General features: G+C 41.2%; 1 protein-coding gene across 1 annotated transcript in view; it reads right to left on the minus strand.

The window, feature by feature from the left end:
• The window catches only part of LOC136881254 (uncharacterized), a 215,538-nt gene extending 209,984 nt beyond the window's left edge, over nt 1-5,554 (minus strand). The window contains exon 1 of the mRNA XM_067154026.2: nt 5,509-5,554. The gene's annotated coding sequence lies outside the window, so the exon portion shown is untranslated. The remainder of the gene's footprint in view (nt 1-5,508) is intronic.
• Nucleotides 5,555-6,000: the final 446 nt, after the last annotated feature.

The raw sequence follows: 6,000 nt of genomic DNA on the forward strand, positions 1-6,000 counted from the left end.
ACAAAGTAAGAAACGTTATTGTAGCGGCTGATCTGAACTTACCAAATGTTAAATGGGAAGGAGGGAAGCATGACCAGCGAATGGTGAATAAGTTAATACGGGAAGGACAGCTGAATCAGAAAGTGATGGAACCAACTAGAGGAAAAAAGTATCATAGACGTGGTTATAATAAAACGAGATGAGCTCTATACAGAAACTGAAGTCTTAGATGGTATAAGTGATCATGAAACTGTTTCTGTCGTCGTTAAAAGTAAATGTGATAAAAAGGAATGTCGTAAAAGCAGGACTAATAGGCAATATCATACGGTCGACATGGGGAAATGTGTAAAAAGCAATAATTGCTTATTATGATCAGTTGAAAATGATAAGTAAATAAGTAGGTAAACAGCCTATGGGAAGGGTTTAAAACAATTTATGCACACTGCTCATTCCAATCAGTGCCTGGCAGAGGAGTGTTCACAGCTGTCTGCGGCCTGGTCATTCCAATTCTGGGCATTTCCTTGTTACTATGAGCACTATGAAACTGAAATTTGCGAAAAAAATCACTTAAGGATAACATGACGGCAAACATAATTGGCAACCACATTAATTTTAGGGAGCAATGGAAGGATATGTCTTATAGATACTTTAAGGCAGAAACGGGTTCCAGGAAGGACATTCCAGGAATAATTAATGAAGAAGGGGAGTGTATATGTGAAGACTTACAAAAGGCAAAATTTTCAGCAATGTACAGACAAAACTCGTGGTAAATTTCAGTAATTCGCCATTATTAGTCACCTCCTCTAACTGGACATTATCTGGAACTACGTTCACATACTCTTGGCATTATTCCGTTATTTCATAGTAATCTCCTTCAATCCTCCTTACTTCTGGAACCATTCCTAACTCTTTCTAATCTGCACCTCCTTCTTAATCTCTTTATTTCCTGTTATAATATAATGGGTCTTTACTATCCCTTACCACTTTTAAAGGTTTTCACACTCCTCAACATATTTAACGAATTTAAAAAGGATGGTATTTCTGTATCAGTCGCACATGGTACATATTTTGTTCGACATGCAGATCAATTCAAGGTGGCACACAGGCTGACGAGGCTGATGCGAGACCAGCGAGGATACTTATTCATTTTTAACGTCTTTATGAAGTCAAGCCCGGCATTCGGCTTGCTAAACCTTTAAGAGAAGTTCCCCCTCGAAAATAGTCCAATCCAATAGGAACTACAGCCTTCATCGAAAGTGTTGAACATATTTTTTAAGACTTGTTTTCAGATAATTGTATAAAAACACCTTAAAATTTTAACAAACACTAACCTATATTTTATGTGTTACTACATACAACATTAAGATTTTTCAACTATAGTCCATTAATGACAGATCTCAATTTAACACCACAATGTACACTGACTGAGCAAATGTCATGGGATAGCGGAGCACTGATGCGCAGGTGTGTTGTCTGTGCACCACACGCCCCCTGTGCCAGCGGCAGTTGTATAGGAGACCTTGTGAGCAGTGGTTGTGCATGTGACAGGTGTAACATGGAACGTCGTCGTGAGCTGACACCGTTCGAACGGGGTATGGTGGTCGGTGCCCGACGGATCAGAAGTGCGATTTCGGAAGTGGTGCGGTAATTCGGTTTCACACGATCAACCGTGTCCAGGGTGTATCGTGAATGGTTGAATGCGGGTGTCACCGTCCACAACAGCCGTCCAGCCACCCTCGATGACCGTGACCGGCGACATCTGAGACGGATTGTCAACAGTGATAGATGGGCAACCGTGCAACAAATCACGGCTCAATTCAACACAGGCCGTGCTAGACACGCCTCCCAGTGGACAATCCGTAGGAACATGGGTTCTATGGGGTATGGGAGCCGGCGCCGCACACGGGTGCCACTGTTAACCCAACGTCATTGGGCACAACGACGCGCATTTGTCGCCAGTCACCAGGGATGGACACTGGAACAATGGCGCAACATGATATGGTCGTACGAATCACGATTTCAACTGCACCATGCCGATGGGACGCACTGTGTATGGCGCAGACCACATGAAGCGATGGATCCCGCCTGCTTCGAAGGTGTGGTCCAGGGCGTTGGTGTCTCTGTTATGGTCTGGGGTGCATTTTCCTGGTATGGAATGGGCCCCCTAGTTGTTCTGAAAGATACTTTGAATGGTACGCGGTATGTTGAGCTGCTCGGAGACCATCTCCACCCATTTTTGGCCTTCCAACGCCCAGACGGGTTCTGCGGTGTTTCAATATGATAACGCGCCGCCACATCGCTCCCACGTCACCCGGGAATGGTTCCAGGAACATGCAGCGGAGGTCCAACGACTGCCTTGGCCACCCAGGAGCCATCTAGGATGTCCTGGAACGCAGGCTCCGTGCCATGGATCCTGCACCCACGAACAGACCAGCACTGGCGGCCGATCTGCAAACGATTTGGTGTCAGTTGCGTCCAGAGGACTACCAGGGACTTATCGACTCACTTCCACGGCGTCTCACTGCAGTTCGCAGGGCCAGAGGCGTCCCCACACGCTATTAGGGAACCATACCATGACATTTGCTAAGTCAGTGTATTTTCATACATGAAAAATGTTTGTTATGGTCGTTGTATAATTTGATACTGGTGCCTTTTTTACTAGACTGTATTGTTTTAATTTCTAGATGCACCGAGCTCGATAGCTACAGTCGCTTAAGTGCGGCCAGTATCCAGTATTTGAGAGATAGTGGTTTCGAACCCCACTATCGGCAGCCCTGAAGGTGGCTTTCCGTGGTTTCCCATTTTTACACCAGGCCTTAATTAAGGCCACGGTCACTTCCTTCCCACTCCTAGCCCTTTCCTGTTCCATCGTACCATAAGACCTATCTGTGTCGGTGTGAAGTAAAGCAACTTGTACAAGAAACCAGATGCATGCGTAATAATGTAATAATATTTAATGTGATCAATTTTGATCAGAACACATAGACAAGAACAGATACCAAGAATATCCAGTGTCTTTTAAAGTTTAAATATATATCGTTGTTATCTTTTTCTTTTTATGAACTTTGATGGCTGAAAATGTTCTACAATGAGGACGAAACATGTACCGTGATTTAATGCTATTCTGAAAGGAATAAAGTTAATTTGTATTGTACCGGTGGAAATCTCCTAAAAGTACCATAACACTTAATAAGAACCAGACTTACAAGGGACCATCAATTAATGTTAAGAAAACTTGAAACCGATTTCTACACCATCGGAAAGAGCACATTGAAATATGTAAAACCCTCGAATATTACATCCTATTTTGCATGCATCTATGAGTTACAGTGCGTTAAAGATGTATGGGTGGAAATCGTCAATGTCCAATCGGAGTGAAGTTATTTTGAACTGCTGGCACGATGTTAGAAGAAGCGAGCGACAGAGAGAGAGAGAGAGAGAGAGGGGCGGGAGAGACGGCGATGAGAGTGCAGTGAGGCATCGTGAGTTGTGTACGGCTCATTCCAAAGTAAGCTTCTACCTATAAAGGTCAACCCACTTAACGTAGTGAATGCGTTATATAATCAGTTTAAAGGAAATAATTTTTAGCTCTCCGCTTTAACGAAAGAAGATGAGACAATGTTACAGTATTTAGTATATGTATTAGAGCCCGATACAGAAATAATATACGCAGGCTTTATATATTAATGAATATGAACCAGTATCTGAAACAGTGTTAGTGCCCGACAAATACGAACTTCCATCAGAAGAACCTACTTCGCCTTCTTCTTCTTCTTCTTCTTCTTCTTCTTCTTCTTCTTCTTATTATTATTATTATTATTATTATTATTATTATTATTATTATTATTATTATTATTATTATTCTTTCTTGATGGTGTGGGTTGGACTCCGTCAATTTCGTTCAGTCACTATATTTGTGGTGTAAACTCAAGTGTCTTGGATACGGAATTTTATTATAAGCGTTTTATTTTGAATGTGAGATAGATAATATGTTATGGGACCAATTATTGTAAAAAAAAATACACGCGTTGTTATGATTCGCTTGTATTTATCTGTAGAGGTTGGAATAAATTTTACAGTGGAAACAAGAAGCATATTTTGAGTATATGAAGGAGGGAATAGCTCATCTTTTACAAATGCAATTTGGACTCATCAATAAATTTATTTAACGTATCAATTAAAAAATGCTACGAGAGGAATAGGCAATTGTGTTTATGTTTCGTAGATCTAGAGAAAGCATATGACAGGGTACCGAGGGAAAAGATGTTCGCTATACTGGGGGACTATGGAATTAAAGGTAGATTATTAAAATCAATCAAAGGCATTTATGTTGACAATTGGGCTTCAGTGAGAATTGATGGTAGAATGAGTTCTTGGTTCAGGGTACTTACAGGAGTTAGACAAGGCTGTAATCTTTCACCTTTGCTGTTTGTAGTTTACATGGATCATATGCTGAAAGGTATAAAATGGCAGGGAGGGATTCAGTTAGGTGGAAATGTAGTAAGCAGCCTGGCCTATGCTGACGACCTGGTCTTAATGGCAGACTGTGCCGAAAGCCTGCAGTCTAACATCTTGGAACTTGAAAATAGGTGCCATGAGTATGGTATGAAAATTAGCCTCTCGAAGACTAAATTGATGTCAGTAGGTAAGAAATCCAACAGAATTGAATGTCAGATTGGTGATACAAAGCTAGAACAGGTCGATAATTTCAAGTATTTAGGTTGTGTGTTTTCCCAGGATGGTAATATAGTAAGTGAGATTGAATCAAGGTGTAGTAAAGCTAATGCAGTGAGCTCGCAGTTGCGATCAGCAGTATTCTGTAAGAAGGAAGTCAGCTCCCAGACAAAACTATCTTTACATCGGTCTGTTTTCAGACCAACTTTGCTTTATGGGAGCGAAAGCTGGGTGGACTCAGGATATCTTATTCATAAGTTAGAAGTAACAGACATGAAAGTAGCAAGAATGATTGCCGGCACAAACAGGTGGGAACAATGGCAGGAGGGAACTCGGAACGAGGAGATAAAGGCTAATTTAGGAATTAACTCGATGGATGAAGCTGTACGCATAAACCGGCTTCGGTGGTGGGGTCATGTGAGGCGAATGGAGGAGGATAGGTTACCTAGGAGAATAATGGATTCTGTTATGCAGGGTAAGAGAAGTAGAGGGAGACCAAGACGACGATGGTTAGACTCTGTTTCTAACGATTTAAAGATAAGAGGTATAGAACTAAATGAGGCCACAACACTAGTTGCAAATCGAGGATTGTGGCGACGTTTAGTAAATTCTCAGAGGCTTGCAGACTGAACGCTGAAAGGCATAACAGTCTATAATGATAATGTATGTAATGTATGTATGTATGTATCAATTAAAGTGGGAGTAATTCACCTTCATCAAAACAGGAATCAGCATCGGAAGGTCCACAGAGATCGGAAAAACATACAGTAGAATGGCCATTGCAAGAAAAAAAGAAAGGTTATAAACACATGGCTGAGTGCAAAGAAGCGAAAGCCAAAGCAAACATTTCCTCACTTATCATGGAACTCTATGAAAAACAGATGTCCTCGATTGAAGCACGAGACGCAGTTGTACTGTTTTAAGGAAGATATTGTAAAAGCTGATTCTATTGGCAAGCTATCTTATAGTTTCACACTCACAGACAAATATAAGCAGTTGTACGAGTTAGTGTTTACGAAATTTATGGAAGCTCGCGCAAACAACTTGATAGTGCACGCATCGCCCTGTACTATGACTGCGCTAATAATACGCCTTTCCAATACAGCAATATGAGCGATATGGGCTTAGTTCCCATTTTTACCACCGAGCGCTGCTTCGCTGGCATTAAAACACGATTGTTCATTACAATACGCGTTAGGGCCTAAGTGTTTTGTATATTTCTGTTCAAATATATAGTCAATCACTCAATAAACATATTTCAATCACACCTTACACCTTAATAAAGAAATTCAGTGAATAACGTCCCCTTTGAAACGAAAAAACCGTACAACATAACGTTAACGGTAG

This window comes from Anabrus simplex, chromosome 1 (assembly GCF_040414725.1).
Source record: "Anabrus simplex isolate iqAnaSimp1 chromosome 1, ASM4041472v1, whole genome shotgun sequence".
NCBI classification, from domain to species: Eukaryota; Metazoa; Arthropoda; class Insecta; order Orthoptera; family Tettigoniidae; genus Anabrus; species Anabrus simplex.